General features: G+C 43.9%; 1 long non-coding RNA gene across 2 annotated transcripts; it reads right to left on the bottom strand.

The window, feature by feature from the left end:
- Positions 1 to 3,619: 3,619 nt before the first annotated feature.
- LOC143998342 (uncharacterized) lies at positions 3,620 to 20,124 on the bottom strand. 2 transcript variants are annotated; one of them, XR_013277864.1, is made up of 3 exons: positions 19,966 to 20,124; positions 19,049 to 19,184; positions 3,620 to 3,770 (listed from the first exon to the last, which is right to left on the bottom strand). It is a non-coding gene; the product is annotated as an uncharacterized LOC143998342 (long non-coding RNA). The 2 variants fall into 2 exon arrangements; XR_013277863.1 differs by lacking the exon at positions 19,966 to 20,124 and adding an exon at positions 19,698 to 19,810.
- Between the last annotated feature and the right edge of the window lie 6,902 nt (positions 20,125 to 27,026).

Genomic DNA, 27,026 nt, shown 5'->3' with positions numbered 1-27,026 from the left:
CACCAGCGCTGAGCACACTGACACCAGCGCTGAGCACACTGACACAAACTCTGAGAGCACACTGACACCAGCTCTGAGAGCACACGGACACCAGCTCTGAGGCAGAGCACACGGACACCAGGGCTGAGGCAGAGCACACTGACACCATCGCTAAGGCAGAGCACGCTGACACCAGGGCTGACACAGAGTACACTGACACCAGTTCTGACACAGAGCACACTGACACCAGTTCTGACACAGAGCACACTGACACCAGTTCTGAGATAGAGCACACTGACACCAGGGCTGACACAGAGCACCCTGACACCAGGTCTGAGATAGAGCACACTGACACCAGCGCTGAGTACACTGACACCAGCGCTGAGTACACTGACACCAGCGCTGAGAGCACACCGACACCAGGTCTGAGATAGAGCACACTGACACCAGCGCTGAGATAGAGCACACTGACACCAGCGCTGAGATAGAGCACACTGACACCAGCGCTGAGCACACTGACACCAGCACTGAGAGCACACTGACACCAACACTGAGACAGAGCACACTGACACCAGGGCTGAGATAGATAACACTGACACCAGGGCTGACAGAGCACACTGACACCAGTACTGAGATAGAGCACACTGACACCAACGCTGAGAGCACACTGACACCAACGCTAAGAGCACACTGACACCAACGCTGAGAGCACACTGACACCAACGCTGAGCACACTGACACCAACGCTGAGAGCACACTGACACCAACGCTGAGAGCACACTGACACCAACTCTGAGAGCACACTGACACCAGCGCTGAGCACACTGACACGAACGCTGAGAGCACACTGACACCAACTCTGAGAGCACACTGACACCAGCGCTGAGCACACTGACACGAATGCTGAGAGCACACTGACACCATCGCTGAGGCAAAGCACATTGACACCAGTTCTGAGACAGAGCACACTGACACCACTGTACCACCCCCCCTCCAGTCACATGTACCACCCCCCCAGTGACATAGTGACATGCACCCCCTAGTCACATATACCTCACATATAGCAAGGCTCTGTCCCCTCATAGTTCAGTCCATCGGCTGCACAGTGCACACACAGGCTGAATTGGCTCCGTCTCCATCAGGGAAGCCCCGCCCTGGAAGGAGGGTAGACTCGGTGATCCTGTGCTGAGATGCTAGCTGTGCCCTGCCCTTGCACAAGAAAGGACGGACAGGATTTGATGTTGGGGCAGGCCAGTTGAAGGTTTCTATGTGTCTGCTGGTGTTCTGACTGGAAGGACACCTGCACTGCAGTTCCACTTCCAGTGAAGTTTTCTTGACAGGAGTGGGGCGGGGTGTTACAGAGAAGAGAGGAGGCGGGCTGACTGTACTCTGAACGAGGAGGCACCTGGGACTGATGTATGATGATAGCGAGAGGCGGCTCTTTAGGCAAAGTAGGCGGGAGCGAGGCCCCTAGGAGGGCGAGGCCTTAGGCCACCGCCTACTTTGCCTAATTAGAGAGCCGCCTCTGCTCTGAACAAGGAGGCACCTGGGACTGATGTTTGATGATAGCTAAAGGCGGCTCTTTAGGCAAAGTAGGCGGGAGCGAGGCCCCTAGGTGGGCGAGGCCTTAGGCCACCGCCTACTTTGCCTAATTAGAGAGCCGCCTCTGCTCTGAACGAGGAGGCACCTGGGACTGATGTATGATGATAGCTAGAGGAGGCTCTTTAGGCAAAGTAGGCAGGAGCGAGGACCCTAGGAGGGCGAGGCCTTAGGCCACCGCCTACTTTGCATAATTAGAGAGCCGCCTCTGGAGGTACTGCCAAATTTATTATCAGACATACTCTTCCAAAGGTTCTGGTTCTCTTTTTTACAAGTGCGATATTCTGTTTGAGATGCCTGGTGGGGTTCAGGTCCAAAAGTACTTGCATTTATGTTGCTGTACTGTAAAAATTTGCTTGACTTTGTGACTGTTTACTGTTAGTGTTTTTGTTCCCTTGTAGGTGTGTTGATGAAATTAATGTGTAAAAATATACTAAAGCGCTGATGTGAATAAATATTACAATATGTGAGAAATAAATATTAAAAAGATAACTAAATAATATAGCTGCAATTATATATATGTGAACTGCTACGCAAAAATAAAATGTTTTAAATTAATAATTGTGCTAATATTAACCTACTAATATTAAACAGTCTACCACCAGATTAAGTGAATAATTATGAACATATAGTGAACCATACAAAATATATGAAATTCCTTCTGTGTAATAAAGCAAACCTTTGCCACAAGTAAAAGAATATCACATTCCACTGTGTACAAACCAAAGTCTCTGCCCTATAATAAGGCTTACCTACAGGTACAGTAAATATCTCCTACACCTTTAGGAGATATTTACTTTAGATGCAGCCAGAGACGTCACCTGCAAATGCACGCTGAAGGAACGGCATACCCATGCTGTCCCTTCAGTGTTGTACCATAAATAGCGACTCCCATCCGCATGTGCGGGAGTGACATCATTACTGGCATGGCCAATCAGATAGCTGAAGCCTGTGAACCTGGAAAGAGGACTGGGTGAAGATGGAAACGCCTTCAACGGTGACGGAATGATGCTGGAGGGCTTACAAGGAAAATCCTTTTCTTGGGAATACTTGCCTGAAAACGGATGTGTTTTGGATGCGGTTTACTACGGTTTACTACTACCGATTCAAGTTGTCCATACATTATACAGTTTTCTTTTTCAATTTCCTTTAGATTTACCTTCAACTGTGTACAATGTAAAAATTTAAAAACAAAATATTTTATTACAAAAATATATAAAAATTTATAGACCAATGATCATGCCTAAAAAGGTCACACTAATAACTCTCTCAAAACTGGACTATTGTTATCAAAAGAAAAATATATGGAGATGGCCTTTAGTCCAGGCTACCAGGAAGATATTTTAATAGTCAGTCCTTATGCATCAGGTTTGTGGATTTTGCTGGGCTAAAAAAAAGTGAAATGAACAAAGTATATTACAAATGCAATCAAATTTACCGATTTACTGAAATAATGAACCATGGTAATGTAGTATTTATTAAAGCATAGACTTCAGCCAAAATCCTTTTTTTTTTTTTCCAGTTGAGGGCAAAGTGGGTTAGAAGAAGAACCTCTGTCGTGATTTATTGTTGTCTGTATGGTTGTTAAAGATATCTCCCCTCTCACCATCTTCTAGTGCAGGGGTCTCCAAACTATGGCCCTCCAGTTGTTCAGGAACTTCAATTGCCATCATGCCTAGCCATGTTTGTGATTGTCAGAGTTTTACAATGCCTCATGAGATGTGTAGTTCTGCAACAGCTGGAGGGCCATAGTTTGGAGATTCCTGTTCTAGTGACACAGAGGTTCCAATCCTATAGCACTTTCCAAAAAAACAAGTGTTTTTTATGATTTATTAGTGGCTTTGTTGGACAGATGTATCTCCATTTCCTGTCCCAGTGACAAAACAGGAAATGAGGGGGCATTTCTCCAAAGGTGGCACAGTCAGCAGTAAAAATCTGATAGAGGTGGTAACTCTATTCTATAGAAAACAAAAACAAACAAGCAAACATTTGTGTTTGGAATTTCACTTTAAATGTTATTTATTTTAATATAACAGCCCACATTGATTGGATGTCATACTACATTCACAAGAGTAAGCATAAAAAGAGAGAGTAGTGCACATAAGGAAGACATGGTCCACACGGTGCCTTTGTTCCGGATCTCCTTTTCACATCTGTTTCCCACATACCACCGGTCTCCAGATGTTTTACACCTGTAAAAAGTGTATTTATTAATATGTGATATACCCAGATATGCATATTCAGTATAGAAAGTAATGCAAACAAGGTTTAAATATTTTGCAAGGGGCACGTGAAATAGTTTAAGGTGGAACTAGGATTTAAAGGAGAATTGTTTCCAAATAATCCAAAAGTGTCAATGCCACTCCAGAGTGTATAGTGTACTGTAACATTAAGCAAATAAAGCTGTAATGAAATATTACATCACAGTGAGCCGTTTATAGTTCTTTCAGTATCATAAATAATATATGCTGCCCTATGCACCCCAATACACACAGCACCATGCCTTGTGATACATGCGCCACTAGGGATGAGCCGAACACCCCCCTGTTCGGTTCGCACCAGAACCTGCGAACAGACCTAAACTTCGTGTGAACTTTAGAACCCTATTAAAGTCTATGGGACTCGAACGTTCACAATCTAAAGTGCTCATTTTAAAGGGTAATATGAAAGTTACTGTCCTAAAAAGTGTTTGGGGACCTGGGTCCTGCCCCAGGAGACATGGATCAATGCAAAAAAAAGTTTTAAAAACGGCCGTTTTTTCAGGAGCAGTGATTTTAATAATGATTAAAGTGAAACAATAAAAGTGTAATATTCCTTTAAATTTCGTAGCTGGGGGGGGGTATCTATAGTCTGCCTGTGAAGGGGCGCATGTTTCTGGTGCTTAGAACTGTCGCTGCACAAAGTGTCATTTGTGCAGGAAAAAAAGTCTTTTAAAATCACTTGCGGCTAAATTGTCGGGTCTCCGTAATACAGAGAACACTCAATGAGTGTTCTCTGTATTAGCCGACAATTCATTCATTCATTGATTAAAAAAAAAAAAAAAAAAAGCGTGGGGGTTCCCCTAAATTCAATCAAAAGGCCCTTCAGGTCTGACATGGATATTAAGGGGAACCCCGTGTCAAATTTTAAAAAAAAATTGACGTGGGGGTCCCCCCAAATATCCATACCAGACCCTTCAGGTCTGATATGGATATTAAGGGGAACCCCGCATCAAATTTTAAAAAAAAATTGACGTGGGGGTCCCCCTAAATATCCATACCAGACCCTTTATCCGAGCACGCAACCTGGCAGGCCGCAGGAAAAGAGGGGGGGACGAGAGAGCGGCCCCCCCTCCCTCCTGAACCATACCAGGCCACATACCCTCAACATTGGGAGGATGCTTTGGGGGTCTGTGACCCCTCAAAGCACCTTGTCCCCATGTTGACAAGGACAAGGGCCTCATCCTCACAACCCTGGCCGTTGGTTGTGAGGGTCTGCGGGCGGGGGGCTTATCAGAATCTGGAAGCCCCCTTTAACAAGGGGACCCCCAGATCCCGCCCCCCCCCCTGTTTGAAATGGTAAGGGGGTACAAAAGTACCCCTACCATTTCACAAAGAAAGTGTCAAAATGGTTAAATAAGACAAACACACTTTTGAAAAATTCCTTTATTAAAAATAAAAAAAATAAAAAAAAAATTCCAGCGGTGCTAATCCACTCTTGCTATCCAGCGACGGGTCTCCGAGGTCCAGCAATGGATGATCATATCCAGCGACGGGGGATCTCTCAGTCCAGCGCTGTCCATACCTCCTTCTTCTGTCTCCACTGCGGAGACACTGCAGAGAGCCGAGCGCTGACATTTCTTATATTGGGAGGGCGGGGCCACCCGTCACCTGACCCCGCCCCTCTGACGCAGGAGAGGGAAGCCAGGGGTTCCCCAGTGACGTGTGGGTGACCCCGCCCCCTCTGATGTAACGCAGGTTTCCGTTTACATCAGAGGGGGCGGGGTCACCCACACGTCACTGGGGAACCCCTGGCTTCCCTCTCCTGCGTCAGAGGGGCGGGGTCAGGTGACGGGTGGCCCCGCCCTCCCAATATAAGAAATGTCAGCGCTCGGCTCTCTGCAGTGTCTCCGCAGTGGAGACAGAAGAAGGAGGTATGGACAGCGCTGGACTGAGAGATCCCCCGTCGCTGGATATGATCATCCATCGCTGGACCCCGGAGACTCGTCGCTGGATAGCAAGAGTGGATTAGCACCGCTGGAATTTTTTTATTTTTTTTTTATTTTTAATAAAGGAATTTTTCAAAAGTGTGTTTGTCTTATTTAACCATTTTGACACTTTCTTTGTGAAATGGTAGGGGTACTTTTGTACCCCCTTACCATTTAAAACAGGGGGGGGCCGGGATCTGGGGGTCCCCTTGTTAAAGGGGGCTTCCAGATTCTGATAAGCCCCCCGCCCGCAGACCCTCACAACCAACGGCCAGGGTTGTGAGGATGAGGCCCTTGTCCTTATCAACATGGGGACAAGGTGCTTTGAGGGGTCACAGACCCCCAAAGCATCCTCCCAACGTTGAGGGTATGTGGCCTGGTACGGTTCAGGAGGGAGGGGGGGCCGCTCTCTCGTCCCCCCCTCTTTTCCTGCGTCCTGCCAGGTTGCGTGCTCGGATAAAGGGTCTGGTATGGATATTTAGGGGGACCCCCACGTCAATTTTTTTTTTAAATTTGATGCGGGGTTCCCCTTAATATCCATATCAGACCTGAAGGGTCTGGTATGGATATTTGGGGGGACCCCCACGTCAATTTTTTTTTTAATTTGACACGGGGTTCCCCTTAATATCCATGTCAGACCTGAAGGGCCTTTTGATTGAATTTAGGGGAACCCCCACGCTTTTTTTTTTTTTTTTTTTTTTTTTAATCAATGAATGAATGAATTGTCGGCTAATACAGAGAACACTCATTGAGTGTTCTCTGTATTACGGAGACCCGACAATTTAGCCGCAAGTGATTTTAAAAGACTTTTTTTCCTGCACAAATGACACTTTGTGCAGCGACAGTTCTAAGCACCAGAAACATGCGCCCCTTCACAGGCATACTATAGATACCCCCCAGCTACGAAATTTAAAGGAATATTACACTTTTATTGTTTCACTTTAATCATTATTAAAATCACTGCTCCTGAAAAAACGGCCGTTTTTAAAACTTTTTTTTGCATTGATCCATGTCCCCTGGGGCAGGACCCGGGTCCCCAAACACTTTTTAGGACAGTAACCTGCATATTACCCTTTAAAATGAGCACTTTAGATTTCTCCCATAGACTTGTATAGGGTGTTCCGGCTTTTCGAATTTGCTGCGAACAGCCCAAATTGTTCACTGTTCGCTGAACAGGCGAACAGGCAATGTTCGAGTAGAACATGAGTTCGACTCGAACTCGAAGCTCATCCCTATGCGCCACATACCCCTAATGCCATAATACTAATCTAAGAGCTCCCATATAACCCAAGAGGCCAGAGGGAGACCCTCAGCTCAGCAGTCTTCATTCACCTGGGGCTCCGAGTCCTCATTGATGGGAAGCTCTGCCAACTTGCTCCACATCTCTTTCCTCCCAACTTCACTCCATCTTCCTGCAGAACCAGGTGCTGAAAGTCAGTGCACTCCAGGCCTGGTACCCACTGCCACTTTGCAGAGTTAAAGGGAGAGAGGAGGCTGCTACTATACTGCAGCCACAAAGGTAGAGAATGAAGACCTTAGTTAGCTGCCAAGTTAGTCAGGGTGAAAAAAAAACAAAATGTCAATCTAGTTCAACCAACAGAATAAAAAAAACACAAAATACAGAATCTTTAACCCACAGTTGACCCAAAGGAAGATCAAAAAAAAAAAAAGCCCTACGGGCATGGTGCAATTTGCTCCAGTAAATTCCCCCCGGAGGCAACCAGGTATCTACTGAGCTGGCCAGAACTAGTTTTTAGGGAGTCTATTCCACAGCTCTTACTGTAAATAAGCCTTTCTGTGCCCCTTTGTATCCTTTTTTTTTTTATAACATTAAATCATATATTTATTACCACCCTAGAGGAGGAATTACCTTGAATGCCATGATTGCTTTATGTGAGATGTATTCTATTTTTTATAGTCAATACCATGGTTTTTAATTATGTGTCATTTTTCTTGCATGCTATATACAGTATAATAAAATATTGAAACTGGACATGGAAGGTGATCTATTTATGTACTTTTTTTTAAAAAAATATATATGTTTAACACCTTCCCGCCCTATAGCCGAAAGACGGCTACAGCGCAGGCTTAATTTGCCGGGAGGGCGTACATGGATGTCCTCCCGTAATCCTGCTGTCTGTGCACCTCCTGTGGACTCAGCTGATCACAGATCTGGGGAAGGGGCCAATCACAGCAGCCCTTTACCACGTAATCAGCTGTGTCCAATGAAAGTTGATCGCAGAAGTAAGCACAAGACGGTTATCAGCTTTCCTTTTCTCATGCTGACAGCATGAGGAGAGAAAAAGAGAGCTGATAAATGGCTAAAAGCACATCGGCACTGATAATCAGGGCACTGATTATCAGTGCCCTGACTATCAGTGCAGTCCCAATAGTGCCCACCAGTGCTCCCAATCAGTGGTCACCAGTGCTGCCAATCAGTGCCCATCAGTGCTGCCAATCAGTGCCACCTATCGGTGCCACCTATTAGAGCCCATCAGTGCCACCTATTAGAGCCCATCAGTGCCACCCATCAGTGCCCATTAGAGTTGACTATCAGTGCCCATCAGTGGCGCCTATCAGTGTAGCCTCATCAGTGCCACCGGTCAGTGCCACCTATCAGTGCCGCCTGATCAGTGCCACCTCATCAGCGCACATCAGTAAAGGGAGAAAGATTACATGTTTGCTAAATTTTATAACAAACTATGAAAAATGTTTATTTTTGTATATTTAACAAAAAATAAAAAACTCAGTGGTAATTAAATATCACCAAAGGAAAGCTCTATTTGTGTGTAAAAAAAATACAAAATGTAATTTGGATACAGCGTTGCGTGACTGCGCAATTGTCATTCAAAGTGTGACAGTGCTGAAAGCTGAAAATTTTCCTGGTCAGGAAGAGGGTAAAAGTGCCCGGTAGGAAAGTGAGGAATGTACACTATATTTTAGGTGATATTTACATCTTTGTGTTTTGGGTTTGTAGCATCCTACGTTCTGGGTTCATTTGTATTGCATTTGATATTTGCAGATTCTGAATCCCTTACTTTGGATTTCAGATTCAAATTACACAAAGGCCGTGCTTCATTATTTTTTCTCCCAATGAAGGTATAGGTGTCAGTTGAAGACATAAGACAATGTAATTCCCATGTGTCTGATATAGCATCTTGATTCAGCAGTGTCACCTTAATTAGTAGTTTATTTCATGTGACAGGTTCACATCACCCTTTATACATCAAACAACTATTGCATTATGTAGGGCAGCCCCCGTAGGAGCCGCTGGTGACTAGGGGTCCTGCACAGCCAGGCACACCAAATTTCTACAGGCTCGCTTGAAATTGGAAACGTTTTATTTTTTTTATTAGGGGTTAATAAACTTGAATAGGGATAGGGTTATTATGGAATGCTCACTTGACTGGAACAAAGTCTCTTCAGGGACACTCAAATATATTCACTCTCTGTATACACTCCTCATCCTCCAGTACATCATTTGCTTGCAGGAACAACTCAGACCCAGCCGGAACACTGTTTGATGAATGTGGCAAGGCACTCAGCCAGATCAAGCAAAAGCCCTTTACAGGCAGGGACTGCGGGCCCCTTTGGTGCGTAGAGAAAAAGTCCAGTGTCCTGCTACATACCTGTAACTACTGATCCCAGCACCACCTCTTCAGGCACTGCCAGCCCACCTGGCTACAGCTGCCCCTTTCACTAGCCCTCCTGGCTACTTCCTACAGTCCTCTCAGACTGCCACACTCACCAGCCACACAGCTGTGTTCTCCCTGGAGATATCTCATGCCGCGTACACACGTAGCGAACTATCCTACGGACTTAGTCTGGCGGACTTCCCGCCAGACTGTCCGTCGGACTTTCCGAATGAGCTACTTGCCCACACATGGCACTTTTTCAGTGGACTAATACGGCGTACTAAGTCCGCCGTACTATCCGCCCTACTTTTGAAATGAACGGACTCGCCCACACACACGGAGGAAAGTCCGCTCATTTCGAGCGCTTCTCCAGGTAGGCGGGGCCCGCGAAGGAGACATCGCTGGCCCCGCCACCTGGTATGGACTTAAAGGGGAACCCCAACTCCGAAAAAAATCGGCGTGGGGGTCCCCCCAGGTCCACATCAGACTCTTGTTCGAGCATGCTACCTGGCCGGCCAGGAAAGGGGGGCGAGCGAGCGGCCCCCCCTCCTGAGCCGTACCAGGCCGCGTGCCCTCAACATGGAGGGGTGCCTTGGGGAAGGGGGGGCGTGCGCCCCCCCACCCCAAAGCACCTTGTCCCCATGTTGATAAGGACAAGGGCCTCTTCCCATCAACCCTGGCCGTTGGTTGTCGGGGTCTGCGGGCGGGGGGCTTATCAGAATCCGGGAGCCCCCTTTATTAAGGGGGCCCCCAGATACCAGCCCCCCCCACCCTATGTGAATGAGTAAGGGGTGCAATGTACCCATACCCATTCACCTGTGTAATAAAGTACAAAAAAAACAACACATAAGATAAAATAGTTTATTGCACAGCTCCGGGGTCTTCCGTCTTCGGGGGGTCTTCTCGCCGGACTCCTCCGCTATCTTCTTCTAGCTCTTTTACTAGCGAAGGAGCCCGGCTTTCTTCCTTGCCGCCGGCCTCTTCTTACGACTTCGGGGGCACCCCCCCATGTTAAGGGCACGCGGCCTGGTACGGCTCAGGAGGGGGGGGGGCGCTCGCTCGCCCCCCCTTTCCTGGCTGGCCGGGTAGCGTGCTCGGACAAGGTTCTGATGTGGACCTGGGGGGACCCCCACGCCGATTTTTTTTGGCGTTGGGGTTCCCCTTTAAGTCCATACCAGGTGGCGGGGCCAGCGACGTCTCCTTCGCGGGCCCCGCCTACCTGGAGACCCGCTCAAATGAGCGGACTTTTCTCCGGGCGGGAAAAGTCCGTTCATTTCAAAACTATGGCGGACTGGCATACACACCGCCGAAATGCGAGTCCGGTGGGAAGATTGGAGTGCAAAACTACTTTCTAAGTCTGCCGTACTTTCGGGTCAAAAAAGTATGCCGGAGGCTACACACGGGGGGATTGTCCGGCGGACTTGAGTTTGCCGGACTTTTCCACCCGATTGTTTGATCGTGTGTACGCGGCATCAGATGTGCTAGCTGGCTCCTGTTGTCCTCATTCTTGCTCCCGTGCCTCTGGACAGGACAGACTAGGGGGTGGCTACCCTCAAGGGCCACTGACAGCCTCCTCAACACTATCTCCAGCTTCCACCCAAACTCTGCACTGCCCCTGCTGGCCTGACTGAGTATTCAAGAGGGGCCCACCCCCTATCAGCCCACTTGCTGAGGACCAGCCAGGGCCCTTCTTAACATTCCAGGCAGCTCCTCCCAGCCTTCATTCCATTCCTCCGGAAGCCTCACCAAGGCTCCAGCAAGCAAGGGGAGGCACCAGAGGTGTTGCCTTATGAGTCCTCCATCCTCCCTAGATCACTCACCCCGGCCCAGATTAAACACAGACTTGGCTCCCAGCCAAGCCTAAATTTTTTTTTTTCAATTTCTTTATTTCTTTATTTTTTTCCCTTTCCATTTTTTTTTTTCCTCAAGTAAACAAGAATATAATTTTACATAAACAATCTAAGAGTCATACATCGTGTTTCCATATTCATACATAATAAACAAAAAGAGCATAACAATTCATTCTATTCCCTTAGCCTCTTATTCCCTTTATAATGTAATGTATAAATCCAAAGAGAGAGCAGGCTAGGTTAATGGTAATCTATATAATATATCGGGGCAATATCATAGAGACTTCACTCTCAGTCCCACATACCCCATGTCTGGTCCTAGGTTGGTACTGTTCCCAATCAGGCCAGAGTTATATTGTTATCCTCTTATTTCTCATCTTCCCCCCCCCCATATTTTCCCCCCTATTCTTCTCCCCCCCCCCCCCGAGAAAAAAAAAAAAGGGGGGGACCAAGCCAAAAAAAAGGGGGGGAGTTCTCATCTCCTTCCCCTATATCTCCCCCTCCTCCCCCTTAAATCGCATCAATCTGTCTCCTTCCCTCCTCCAAGGAGATATAGAGGTTCCATGGTGTCCATATTTCCAAGTAAGTTTTCCTTCTTTTCCTGGCTGTCCATATTAGGTCTTCCATCCTGTTCACCTCCTCAACTTTCTTCAACCACATGCTCACACTGGGGGGTTGTATTTGTTTCCACCTAAGTGTTATACATGACTTGGCTGTATTTACCAAGTGACACAGGATGGAATTCCCACCTATATTTCCTGAGGTCTCTGACAAGTTCAGGAGGAATACTGCTGGGTCCTCCCGTATTTCTACTTCACTGAATTTTTGAGCGATATCTCGTACCTCTTTCCAGTATTTCTTAATTTTTGGACATGACCAAAATATATGTAAAAAATTTCCCACTTCTTTCTGGCACCTCCAACACTTATTTGATATATGAGGGAAATATTTTTGAAGTTTTTTCTGGTGTTCTATACCACTGTGCGATAATTTTATAATTAGTTTCCTGTAGTTTTGTGCATGTTGCTGTTTTAAAAATTGATTGTATCATATTTTTCTTCTGCTCCTCAGAAAAAGTCCTTCCTAGGTCTATTTCCCACTTCCTAAAGAAGGGTACCTGAAAATTTTCTACGGGTTTAATCCGTAACGCGTACATTTTCGAGATTGCATGCGTAATTGGTTCCTTTTCCATACAGAGTTTCTCAAATGGCATATAGTCTCGCTCTAGTAACTCTGGCACTATCTCTGTTTTTAGGAAATGTCCTAATTGTGCCGCCTGCCAGAAATCTAATTGAAAAGGGCCTTTTCTATCTATCATCTCCTGCATTGTTGGCCATTTACCTTTTTTCACGAAATGCGAAGCTTGATATATTCCTTTTTTAATCAACTTATCAAAAGGTCCTTTCTGTATGCCTGGTATAAATCGGGGGTTACCCAATATAGGGACTAGAGGGGAGTTCTGTGTCAATATCTTATTCTTAGCTAAGAGATGGTAGCATATCTGTAATGTGGGTCCTATTGTAGGGTGTAGCTTCGTAACTGAGGTCAAATTTCTGTAGCACCAAGGTGCTCTATATAGTAGCTCCCTACATTGAGCATGCTCTAATTTTACCCATATTTTCTGATCTCCATGTCGACACCAGTCTAGTAATCTACCTAGATGTATTGCATGGTAATATTTGTATATGTCTGGTGTTGCTAATGTCCTCCGTATCCTTGGTTGTTTGTCTGCCCAAATAAATTTCATAAATAATGTTTGTATAGTTCTAAAGAAATTTCTTGGTATTAACATTGGGATTGCCTGGAGGAGGTACAGGAGTTTTGGCAAAATATTCATCTTGATTATATTATTTCTTCCAAACCAGGAATGTATTCCCCTGTGCCATCTCTCCAGGCATCCTCGTACCATCTTCAATACTGATACAAAATTTAATTCATATATCTTATTGAAGTTTGTTGCGATCGTTATTCCCAAGTATTTCAAGCCATAGTTCGTCCAATTAAATTTATAATTTAATTTTATTAGTCTCGTCATTTTCTCTGGGACTGCTATCATTAAGGCTTCTGACTTGGAGCAGTTTATTTTAAAGTGGGATAATGTACTATATGTCTCGATTTCCTTACATAGATTTGGGAGCGAGATTATCGGATTCGTCACTGTAAAAAGCATATCATCTGCATATGCTGCGACTTTATTATGGGTTTCTCCTATGGTTATTCCTTGGATATCCCTGTTGAGCCTTACTCTGCATAGAAGTGGTTCAAGGGTCAACGCAAATAACAGAGAGGACAGTGGACATCCCTGTCTGGTCCCATTTGTTATTGGGAAAGATGTAGATACCACTCCATTTACTCTTACTTGAGCTGTAGGTTTTTCATACAAGCTTGTTATCCAGCCCATCATTTTCCCTCCTAGCTTTATATGTCGGAGTACCGAGAACATGAACCCCCACCCCACCCGATCAAAAGCCTTTTCTGCATCTGTTCCCAGAAATATACAGGGGGTATCGGTAGAGATGACTGTATGTATTAGGTTTAAGGCCTTAATAGTATTGTCCCTTGATTCTCTTGTTGGGACAAATCCCACTTGGTCTTGATGAATCAAAGAGGGCAAATACTGTTGTATCCTCAAGGCTAATAATTTGCTAAATATTTTCAAATCTGCGTTCAGTAAAGATATTGGCCTATAGCTTCCACATTGTTTCGGGTCTTTACCTTCTTTCTGTATCACTGTGATTGTAGCTTTAAGTGTATCTGAGTGGAAAGTCGATATGTCTCCTATTTCATTAAACAGTTTAACCATATATGGACATAATTCCGGCATAAGCGTCTTATAATATTGGGCTGTTAGTCCATCTGGACCAGGTGCTTTCCCACTTTTTATCTGTTTTATCGTGTTTTGTACTTCTTCTAGTGTGATTGGGGATTCCATCTCCTCTTGTGCAGTACTTGTCAGAGTCGGCATTTCGCTTGATCTTATGTATTCATTTATCTTAGCTTGATCTGATGCCCTCAAATTCAGATTATACAATGAGGAGTAGAAATCGCCAAACACACCAGCAATCTGTTCTGGCACTCGTTCTTCCTCCCCACCTTTTTTTCTAATTATAGGTATGTATGTCTTGGATTGTATTTCCCGTAATGCTCTCGCTAGTTGTTTTCCGCATTTATTGCCGGATTCATAGCTACACTTACGTCCTATCTGAATTGCCATTTTAGCTCTGTACTGTAGCAGATCTGTAACTTGCCTACGTGTGCTTATTAATTCTTGTTCAACTTCTAAGTTCTGGGCATGTTTATGTTGGGCTTCTAGATGTTGCATTTTTACTAATAATTCTGTTAACTTAGTTTCTCTTTCCTTCTTAATCCTTGCTCCATGCTTAATCAATACTCCTCTGATTACTGCCTTGTGCGTTTCCCAGATTGTTCCCAAGGAACTTTCTGGGCCTTCGTTCTCCTGAAAGAAGAATTTTATCTCCTTTCTGACATCCTCCAGGACTAAAGGATCCCGAAGGAGGCTCTCATTGAGTTTCCACATCCTAGAGGTTAAATGTTTTTTCCCCGTTAAATTATATTTTAAAAAAATTGGGGCATGATCTGACCAGGTAATTAGACCAATAGTGGCTTCCTTAACTGAGGATAATTGTTTATGCGGAATAAAAAACATATCTATCCGTGAATACACTCTATGCGGATTGGAGAAAAAAGAGTAATCTCTTTCCTTGGGGTGTAATAATCGCCATATATCTACCAGTTTTGTTTCTGTTATTGCCTGGGCTATCCTCTTTCTTATTTTAGGTGTCACTGACGATGTCCCTGATGAGGTGTCTTCACTGGGGATTAATGGGGTATTAAGGTCTCCCCCCATAATCAACTGTCCTTCTTCGAATTCCATAAGTTTGTCAAGTATCTCTTTAAAAAAGAGGTCCTGTTGTATATTGGGGGCATAATATGTTGCTAATGTAACTCCTACCCCTCCTATAGTCCCCTTTACAAACAGATACCTTCCCTTTGCATCTATCATAGAATCCCTATGATTCCATGCTACTGTTTTTGATATCATAATGGTGACTCCCTTAGTTTTGGAAATCGGGTTAAGCGCATGGTAAACCGTTGGATACCCCGTAGACCTCAGCAGAGAGAAATTATTTTCTCTGAAATGTGTTTTTGAATAAACGCTACATCTATCTTCAATCTCTTTAAATCATGAAGTAACATTCGTCTTTTTTCCGGGACGTTCAGTCCCTTTACATTCAGGGACATTATTTTTAAAGTTTCCATATCTCCTTGGGGAAAGAGGCAGAGACAAGTAAAGGTGCAAACAAACAAAAAAAAAAAAAAAGGGGGGGGGGGAGAACCCCCTCTAACCCTACCCCCTCCCGCCCCCCTCCCTCCCATCCAATCTGCTACTCCCTCCCTCCCTCCCCCACTACCAATCCCTGGGTTGGCCGTTTACCAACGGTCTCCCCACGAATCTCAAAGCTCTACTGCTTTTACCCACTCAATTTCCGGACCCTCCGGATTATGAGTGTTTACCTAATGGGGTTTTGTGGTTGTGCCTGGCTGCTCCTGGGCGAGCTTCCCCCGTGCCCTCCGCCAGTCTTTTATAATATCATGTTTTCTACTGTCACCTGTTACTTCTCCACATAGATTGTGTCTACTCCAACATGGCTCTTTTAAGAGAGGGGGGGTTAAAAAAAAAAAAAAAAAAAAAAAGAAGGAGACAGAAGCCATAGTAGAGGCAAAGTTAATTATGTCTGTCCATTCACATCTACGTATATACTTTTACATATATACACCTATACCCTTGCATATACATGTATGGAGACACACATTCACAGCTGCACCTGTGTTTGTAAATTCATACATGTACCCATCTCTATATTTATCCAAAGCTTAAGCCTCTCCTGTATATATAATTTATATCAATCCCCCCCCCCTTTCCTATTTTCCATGTCTCCTCTCCGTTTCTCTCTTCCTTCCTCCAAGAGCCATATTGTGTATTGACCTTGTTCCAAAAAAAAAAAAAAAAAACCGTACCATAATACAATAAAGCAACAATACAATATAATACCTTACACTCCTCATCCCAAAAAAAAAAAAAAAAATTTCTTTTCTTTTTTTTTTCTTTCCCTTTTCCCTTCCCTTTTTCCTCCCCTTTTTCCTTTCCCTCTCTCCCTTTCCTCCTCCAAGGGGGGAGGGGAGGCAAGGTGGGGAGAAGGAGAAAGGGAGAAAGAGAGGGGGGGGGGGCCGGAGGCCACATCTTATAAAGTTATTTTATTCATCCTTAAGTTCAGGTAGGGGGGTCTGGTCCCAATCCGTAAACCCTCCGTTTCCCCCAGGTCCCTAGCTATGTGCTTTATTTTGTTAGTGGTGATATTAAAAGTTACTAATATTGGTGATTAGTGATTGACCAAAAAAAAAACCAACAGTTTCTTGTGTCCTAATTCTATATACTCTCCCCCCCAGCTCAATATCCCTCCTTATCCCACCCTCTCAACCTTCACAAGTCTAAACCATCCCCTGTGCACCATCATTCCCATATATATTTACTTACCCTCCACATCCATTACTCCCTCCCCCCCCCAAAAAACAAGAAAAAACCAAAGAAAAAAAAATATTATATATTATATTAAATCCCCCCCTCCTCCCAACACTTCTAAAAAAAAAAAGAAGAAACCACTGCAACCCCTATCATCCCATTTTCCCCCTCTTTATCCCTAGTAAATTATAATAGTAAATTATATTACTCTCCTAAGTGACCACCTCTTCTAGGAACCTCGGTCATGTGAATCCCCCCCAGGGACCTGAACCCCCCCCCCTTTATTATAATTACCTAATCTTATTTGTGTATTTATCTTAGACTCTCCACCTGTATCCCCCCCCGACCCCCCCCCACCCACCCGCTGCCCCCACCTCATCCCTCATTATCTCCATTCATCCTAATCCAAAAAAAGATATTAAGAGCATATCTCTCTCCTCCCATACTTCTTAAATCATCATGGAGGGAATTAATTAGACAAGTTGAAAACCTATGGGATGAGGCTACGAAAAAAAGGAAACAGAGAAGGGAAAAAGCCCCAACAGGCGCACAAAAGAAACAAAAAAAAAAAGGATAGGTTCAGGGATATGAGTTAATTTAGCTTAATTTCTAACACAAGTCTCATTGTGCTGTAATATGTCTCATCTTTCCCACTCCCTCTCTTTCCCTCCTGTGCTTTCTGGTTTTTTTCTCTGTAGCTGAGAGAGTGGGAGTCTCCAGTTCGGCACCATAAACGGCTCCACACCTATAAAGGCAAATAATTTTGGAAGATCGCTGTATAGTCTCAGTGTGCATGTAGATGTTCCTTTTCTTATTACCACAGCAAGAGGGTATTTCCATCTGTATGCATGTCCCTCCCGCCGTACACAGTCCAAGACAGCACGCAACTGTGCTCTGCGCTGTAGTGTGGCCCGGGATAAGTCAGGTAGGAGCTTCACTACTGATCCCTCTATCTCAATATTGCCAGCCAACCATGCCTTCCTCAGCAAAGTCTCCTTATGCGCGTATCTATGGAGGCGGCAAATTATGTCCCTGGGCCTTTGCGGGTCTGCTGATTTAGGCCCTAGCGCCCTGTGTACTCTGTCCAAATCCATGTTAGGCGGGACATTACCCTCTAAAATCATGTGAAAAATGCTCATTACCTTCTCCTGCAAGTCCTCCTGCTCAGCGACTTCTGGGACTCCTCGGAGCCTCAAGTTGCAGCGACGACTACGATCTTCAAGTTCCTCGATCTGAAGCTGCGTCTTCACCAACGTCTCACCCTGCTCTTTGCTCTCCCTTTCCACTCTCTCCATTTTTCCTTCAAATCTGTTGCTTAGGGGGGTGTGGTCTGAGCATGGCTGAGTGAGGGCGTGCAGAGTCTGTGCTCCTAGCTGAACCGCCAGTCATAGGTGATTTGCACCTGAGGATCCCGGAATGAGCGCGCCTAGACAGAGAGAAACGAAAACCTCGCGTAGAGCTGCAGGGTGCAGTGCCCCACAACCCGCTATACAGCAGTATTTCTCCCCGAGGCGGATGTCAGCTGCCGGGCATATCGCGGAGACTACGGACGTAGCTAAGCCCCCCGAGGTGGTGAGCGCTCGGACAAACAGGGGGGAGATGAAAAGCTCAATCGAGGCTGGGAATGGCAGGGAGGAAAACGAAGGAGCTACCCCTCGCACTAAACGATCGGAAGCGGAGGCGAGTGCGCGGACGAATAGGGGGGAGACGAAAAGCCCAACCGAGGCCGGGAACGGCAAAGAGGAATGCGAGGAAGTCACCCCTCGTAGTATACGATCGGAAGCGGAGGATCTGAAGAGCTTAATCCAGGCTCTACCAACGAAAGCCGATATAGAGGCTCTCATTAAGAGAGTGGAGGAGACACACCGTGCTGAGATCCAGCAAGTACACACTGAGATCCAGGTAATTTCCGACCGCTTGATAGTGGGGGAGGTAAGAGTAGCCAAGCCTAAATTTACCTATATTACAAAAAGAAATCTATGTACAGCCTAGCACTCTACACTAGAGGGTGCTACAATTACTTGAAGTCACCTGGCTGTAAATGGTCACCCTATCTGCCCTCTGTTCCCCGAAGCCTTCTGGGTTTACAAGTGCAGCTTACCTGCAGACGTCGTCCCGGCAAAGGAGATCCGCGCTGTAGCCGTCATTCGGCTATAGCGCGGGTCTCAAGTGGTTAAGGGCAATTATAATGCTGATGCAATGTGGCCCACAATGAAATTGAGTTTGACACTCCTGCACTGAGGCAAGACATTTTTACCTGCATGCCGGCTGCTGGTTTTCCAGAACACAGATTCCATCATTCAAACAGTTATTTTGTGCGCACAGGACTGGCACTTTGGGTGGTGGTGATGTGGGTGGCGGCAATGGTTGTGTCTGTCTTAATTGGGAAATATCTGTAGAAATAAAGAAGAGATAATGGTTTTCTGTCTCTGTTGAGGCGCTGATAAGCCTGTATAACTAATACACAAAGACAATGAAAGAAGCCGAAGTACATTACATTTGGTTATATATCAAAAACAATTTATTAGATGCACTAGAGCCTATCCCAATACACTTCAAATAATGTGTATGAAAAAGAAAACAAAAAATGTGTAGCTGCCCCTTTAAGTGTGGGTGATTCATCTAGACTTAGGCCATATATATATATATCTATATATATATAGATATATATAGATATATAGATATAAATCATTTGTAGGCGATCGGAGGGGTAAAGAGCCGGCTCAAATAGTTCAGTAAAGTAAAAATGGCTTTATTCAGCAAAATAAACAGAAGAAACAACAGACTTGTCTTGTAACACAGGTGCAGATGTAGGAAAAGTTCAATCTCTTTAACCAACAGGCTGATATATAGATAAAGTACATGGCTCTAGCCAGAGCTACAGTCTCTGATATGGTTTTGCTCACCCCAGCAGGTACGCAATACAGCAAAGGATCCTTTCACACAGCATGCTGCTGTGTCTCTCTTTCTCTCCTACTCAAACAGCTCCCCTCTAACATTTTCAGCCCAGCTGGCAATAAGCAGGTCTGAAGGGGAAGTAACTGCCCTCTTCAATTAACCCCTTGAAATACCCTGTTCCAAGCCAGGGGTCTGGACACCACGAGCCAAGTGACAGTAGACCCGAGAAAGGGCATCCGCATTCTGATGTACCTTTCCTGGTGTCAGAGAACTCACCATGTGAAGATCCGTCCCCGTGTAGCAGCAGTTCACCTTCGTCCCAAGGATCATGCACGGTGTCCCCATCAGAGGCGTGCGAGTCCTGGTACGAACGGACGCACGCCAATACGAACACGTGGACGCACTCGCGCCAACCGAACGTTTGCACGTAATTACACACGCTTCTTCTTCTTTGTGGCCTCTAGAGTGCAAACCTCTTCTGGTGCCTGGAATTGGGGCAGTAGAGGGTGATGCCGCCAACGTTCCAGAAACCGCTGATTTGACAAAACTCACTCTTCCTCCACCTGCTGTTCCTGCTGCTGTCCATCAGCCACCACCTATACCACTACACCCGCCTCCACCTCCACCTTCTAGTTACATCACTGGTATGTCTACAACCAGCTCCTACAAATGATGACACTGTATACTATCAATCGTACTGACTCCTTTACTGGGTGAACTATCTAAGAGAAGAACCCCAATCACATTTAGAGATTTACTTTTAACCTTCTGTTGCATCTCTAGGACAGGAAGTGAAGGGAAATCTCCCCAGTGGTGCACAAATAATAATAACCTAGCAGGGGTTAAAACTCTTCCTACTCTATCCAGAAAAAAAGAAAAAAAAGATTTTGGATCTAGATACACTAAACCACTAGACCTCCGGGAAGATTTATCCCCCTTCATGACCAGGCCATTTTTTGCTATATGGCACGGTGTTATTTTAACTGCCGATTTCGCAGTCATGCAACACTGTCCCCAAACAAAATTTATATATTTTTTTTTCACACAAATAGAGCTTTCTTTTGGTGGTACTAGATCACCACTGCATTATTTATTTTTTATTATATAAACGAAAAAAGACTGAAAATATGAAAAAAAGCAAAAAAAATATATATATTTTACTTTCTGCTATAAAACATATCCAATAAAAAAATAAAAAAATTTAATTTCTTCTTATATTTTGGCCAAAACACATCCTGCTACATATTTTTGGTAAAAAAATAAAAAAAAGTGTATATTGATTGGTTTGTATGAAAACTATAGCGTCTACAATCTATGGGATATATACTAGAGTTTATATTTATTTATTTATACTAGTAATGGTGGCGATCAGCAACTTATAGTGGGACTCCTTTAGTGCACGGTCAATCTGACACTTAGATTACTTTCACACTGTAGTCGCTCCGCGTTAGCGGTAAAGCGTCGCTAATTTTAGCCCACTGCCGGCCAAAGAAAGGGTTAAAAGCGCCCATGTCGCAGAGCTTTGGCAGCGCTGCCCATTCATTTCAATGGGCAGGGAGTTTTGGAAGCAGTGTATGCAGAGCTCCCAAACTGCCCCAAAGATGCTGCTTGCAGGACTTTTCAGAATGTCCCGCAAGCGCACCGCCCCAGTGTGAAAAGTCACACTGGAATGAATAGGGAGGAGGTTTTCAGGCATTAGAGGCTATTTCTAGCGCTAACACACCTAAAAAACGCCTCGGTGTGAAAGCAGCCAAACTGATGCTGACACCACCAGTGACACTAATACAGTGATCAGTGCTAATAATATACACTGTCACTGTACTAATGACACTGACTGGGAAAGGGGTTAACATTAGATCAAAAGGTTAACTGTGTGCCTGACAATGGTTACTGTATGTACAATGTGCTGATTTTTATTAAGTAATGTTCTGATTTTTATTTCCTACTTTGCAGGGAGAAAAAAAAGCGGCACGTTGCTGCCGTCTGTAGAGAGCTCTGTGTTGTTGCTCTCTTCTGTCATTCGCTCAGCCGATCAGTGGGTCCCGGCCATAAATCATTGGCTAAGACCCACTGCTTGGCTTTTGCTGCAGTGAATGACAGCTCGGGTTTCTGGGTGCGCACGCATGCGTGAGAGAGCGGACCCGGAAGAAAGCCCCGATGTACAGGTACTTTACCATGCCTGAAAGAGCCAATCCCCCACAGTATAGGTACTGCAGCAGGTTGGCAAGAGGTTAAAGGCCTCATTCACACAGACGTACCTATGCTAAGGGCCACCCCCCATGCCTGCATGGGGTACCCAAGTGTTTTATGCCTCTGGGTACAAGCAGTATGGTTTATGTCTACTGGGACGCAGTGCCTGCACAGACGTTCAGAGACATGCCCCTGCACGACTGCCAAGCTGGCCCCGGTGGCTATATCCATGCTGCTACTGCGTCCCAATAGACATAAATGGATGCGGGCAAAGACGGTCCTTCACACAGAGGTGTGGATAGCTGAGGCCTAAGAGTAGGGTCACCACCTGTCCGAGATTCACCCGGACAGTCCGGGTTTTGAATCCTGTGCTTGGGCGGCTGCAGTGTGAAAGCACCCTAAAACAAAAACAAAAAACGTACTGTGCGCTGCTAGAGTGTTCGGGTTTGGCTTGAAAAAAATAAGTGACAACCTCACCTAAGAGCTCATTCACGCTGGATGCATTTTTCTGCACTTTATCAGCACCGGTCACCACATAGGACCATAGAAAACCATTATTATCTCTGTGCCCTGTTCACACCACAAAGCTGCCTTGGTCAGCTGCTATGGGCATTATTAATCGCTCGCCCTTATTTATTATTTTATACCCCCTTATTTATAATTATTTTTACATTTATTAACTATTTTATTATTGTTTATATATCCCCTTATTTATTTTTATATTTATTCATTAAATGTATTCACAAATATATATTGTTTGCATTTTTTTTATACTCCCTTATTTATATTCATTTTTTTTTTAAACGCAGACTTGGAGCATTTTTCTCGCAATGCACCAGAGCTCACATGAAGTGGCATTGCAGCTCGGCCTCCGCATACAAATGAGTGAAGGGCCGTTCCACACCACGGAATCGCACAACAACGTACTGAGCGTTCCTCTGCCATTCACATGCGGTGTGCGATTTTAGCCTATTCATTGTGAATGGACCGAGTCGCACCGAACTGCACCAAAAGCAGGTCATGCACTCCTTTAAGGGAAACGCACAGCAAGCGGATGGCATAGTACTTCTGTAGCACGCGATCTGGTGCAGGCGAGTGCCCTGCGCGTGCGACCTGCATTTCATGACGTAACATTAACACCCCGCTGCAAATCGCAACTGTGGTGCATTTTGAAGGTGGTGCAGGAAACGTGCGGCTTCCAAGCCGACATTCTGGTGTGAACTAAATGCCACTCAATAAAGAAAAAAGAATTGTGCCTACTTTATCTATATTAACGCCCCGGATTGAATAAAGATCCTTCTGGGTCTGACGATCGGCTCCCCTCCCTCTGCCATGTTGCAGTCTGTGGGTTACTATGGTCGCACTCCGGTTGGCAAGGACGGGTGGTTGCTAAGCGACGTTATGGACAGTACAACGGGGTCCTTCCGAGGCAGGCATCAGCAAAGCCAGCTACAGCTTGTGCGCAGGTCTCATAGAGAAGAGAGCGTCTCTTCAGCTCAGCAGCGTGCGGGTATAATTTTCAGTAATGCCTGTAGATGGCAATGCTGAGCTGCTAACGGCACTGAGAAACTAGCTTCTAGATAAAGAAATGTCTCTAGTATATCAGCCAGGAGCGGTGGCGTGTGACAATGCACGCCGCCTTCCAAAGGCGCGGGCTGCTGTTGGATTGCGTATGTCCATGAGTTCTAGTCCACCCCCTGACAAGTCATGCCGGGTGTCCGTTGCTAGTGCCATAATTCAGCATTAATGCATTGCTGGTGGCTCACGACTATACCCTGGTCCACCACTGATCGATGATGGCAATGTCTATCAGACTGACCAGTACTGGGCTGGAAACATAGCAGTGAATAGCCGACTTAGAGCAATCAGATAATACAGTGATACACAGCCTGTCATTTTTTTACCCTATTAAAAAAAGAAAATATATATATATATATATATATATATCTTTCACTCTAATTATTCAGGCAGCTCTACAATAAAAATCGAAATAAACATAACAAAACAAAACAGAAATATAACAGAAAATAAAAAAATATTATCTTTAACATTATTATTTATTATTTTATACCCCATTTATTCACATTTTTATTGCAGAGCACCCTAAATAATAAGAATAAAAATTTAAAAAATTAAATAAATAAAAAAACATAAATATAATAGAAAATAAAAAAGTATATTTAAGGTTTTTATTATTTTATTACCATTTTATTATCATTGGCAAAAAAAACATAAATATAATATAAAATAAATAAATACAATTATGTTTAAGGTTTTTATTTATTGTTTTATACCCCTTCATTCACAATTTTTATTTCTATATTTACTATTTATCATTTTTATTATTTTTATGCACTCTTATTTATATTTGTTTTATATATGACAGATTGTTTTATTTACACACACCCTTATTTTTTTTTATTTTCTAGATTTAATCCTTTTTCTTTTTTTTGTGTTTAGACACCTTTATTTTTTTTTATTTTTTGAAACGCGATTACATTTTTTTCCATAAACACACAAAAAGAAAATGATAACATTGGCAATAAACAAAAAGATACTGAATTTGCATAGAAAGAACGTAGAAGTAGAGCACTCAGAGGGTATTTGGCTATTATCAATATTTATTTTTATTCACTATTTTATACACCTGTATTTATAGTTATTTTTATATTTATTAACTATTGTTATTTTTTTATACACCCTTATCTATTATATTATATAATAATTCATGAAATGTTTTCATATATATTTATATATTGTAACTTTTTTATAGACTCTTATTTATATATTTTTTTTTTTAATTATTATCATTATTATTATTTTTTTTCTACACTCTTATTTATTTCTTTTATATTACTTTTCTTTGTTCATATTTAATTTAACCCTTTTTTTCATCACATATTCACAATCTTTTCTGTTTGATTTCATCGCATTTATAGGATAATTATTTGTAACATTGCATTGCAGATTTTTAAAAGATTGATTGGAGCATAATATATGTAAAAATGTGTTGTAATAATTGTGTTGTAATAATTGCACTTATTTATAAGGGAGAAACTCAATAATTATTTGTATGGAGTTTTTTTTTTATTGTTATTTTTTTTTTTAATCAGTTATACTTTTAACCACCTCAGTACAGTGCAGTTACACCCCCTTCCTGACCAGACCAATTTTCAGCTTTCAGCGCTCTCACAGTTTGAATGACAATTACTCAGTCATCCTACACTGTATCCATATGAAACTTGCGTCCTTTTTTCCACACAAATAGAGCTTTCTTTTAGTGGTATTTAATCACTAGTGGGTTTTTTATTTTTTGTGCTATAAATAAAATAAAACGTAAATTTTGTGAAAAAAATGCCTTTTTCTTCGTTTCTGTCATAAATTTTTGCTAATTAGTAATTTTTCTTCATAAATTTTGGCCAAAATTTATACTGCTACATATCTTTGGTAAAAATAACCCACATTAGTATATATTATTTGGTCTTTGTGAAAGTTATAGAGTCTACAAACTATGGTGCCAATCACTGAAAATTGATCACTTCTGATCAGGCCTTCAGTACATCAGGTGTACCTCATTTCTTGAGACACTAAGAGCCGGTTCACAAAGCGGGCGATGCGAGGCGACACGACTCGCCTCGCCTCGCTCTCGCAAGTCGCCCCCGTTCTGTACAATGGAACCGTTCTACGAGGAGCGTCTCGAGTCGCTCCGACTCAGAAAAAAGGTTCCTGTACTACTTTTGGGCGACTTGCATTGACTTCTATACAGAAGTCATTTGCAAGTCGCCGCTGAGGCCGCGGCAGGTCGCGGCGAGGCAAGTCGGAGTCGCCTCGCCTCGCCTGCTGTGTGAACCGGCCCTAACAAGTCAGGAAAGTACAAATACCCCCCAAATGACCCCTTTTTACAAAGTAGACATCCCAAGGTATTAAGTAAGTAGCATGGTGAGTTTTTTTAAGTTGTCATTTTTTCCCACAATTCTTTGCAAAATGAAGATTTTTTATTTTTTTTAATTTTTTTTTACTAAATTGTCATATTATCAGGTTATTTCTCACACACAGCATATGCATACAACAAATTACACCCCAAAATACATTCTGCTACTCTTCCCGAGTACGGCGATACCACATGTGTAGGACTTTTACACAGCCTAGCCACATACAGAGCACTAACATTGATGTAGTACCTTCAGACGTTCTACGAGCAAAAATTACGCATCTCATTTCTCAACCACCTATTACACTTTTGAAGGCCCTGGAGTACCAGGACAATGGAATTTCCCATAAAATTACCCCATTTTGGAAAGCAAACACCCCAACGTATAATCTGTGAGGCATAATGAGTCTTTTGAACGGTTCATTTTTTTCCAGAAGTTTTTGGAATATGTGGAAAAAAATTTTAACGCATTTTTTTTTTACACAAAATTGTCAATTTATAAGATTTTTCTAACACATAGCATGTATATAGCAAAAATTACACCCCAAAATACATTCTGCTACTCCTCCCGAGTATGGCGATACCACATGTGTAGGACTTTTATACAACCTGGCCACATAGAGAGGCCGAACATTGAAGTAGTACGTTCAGGCGTTCTAGGAGCATAAATGACACATCTCATTTCATTCCTACCCATCACACTTTTGAAGGTCCTGGACCACCAGGACAGTGAAATTACCCACAAAATGACCCCATTTTGGAAAGCAAACACCCCAATGTATATTCTATGAGACATGGGCTGGAGATAGGTACTCTGATGGCCTGGTGACAGGTACTCGGGTACTCTGATGGCCTGGTGACAGGTACTCGGGTACTCTGATGGTCTGGTGACAGGTACTCGGGTACTCTGATGGTCTGGTGACAGGTACTCGGGTACTCTGATGGCCTGGTGACAGGTACTCGGGTACTCTGATGGCCTGGTGACAGGTACTCGGGTACTCTGATGGCCTGGTGACAGGTACTCGGGTACTCTGATGGCCTGGTGACAGGTACTCGGGTACTCTGATGGCCTGGTGACAGGTACTCGGGTACTCTGATGGCCTGGTGACAGGTACTCGGGTACTCTGATGGCCTGGTGACAGGTACTCGGGTACTCTGATGGCCTGGTGACAGGTACTCGGGTACTCTGATGGCCTGGTGACAGGTACTCGGGTAC

Source organism: Lithobates pipiens, unplaced genomic scaffold, assembly GCF_037356315.1.
Source record: "Lithobates pipiens isolate NorthernLeopardFrog02 unplaced genomic scaffold, aLitPip1_a1.2 Scaffold_19, whole genome shotgun sequence".
Lineage (NCBI taxonomy): Eukaryota > Metazoa > Chordata > Amphibia > Anura > Ranidae > Lithobates > Lithobates pipiens.
This window is presented reverse-complemented; position numbering and strand designations above follow the sequence as displayed.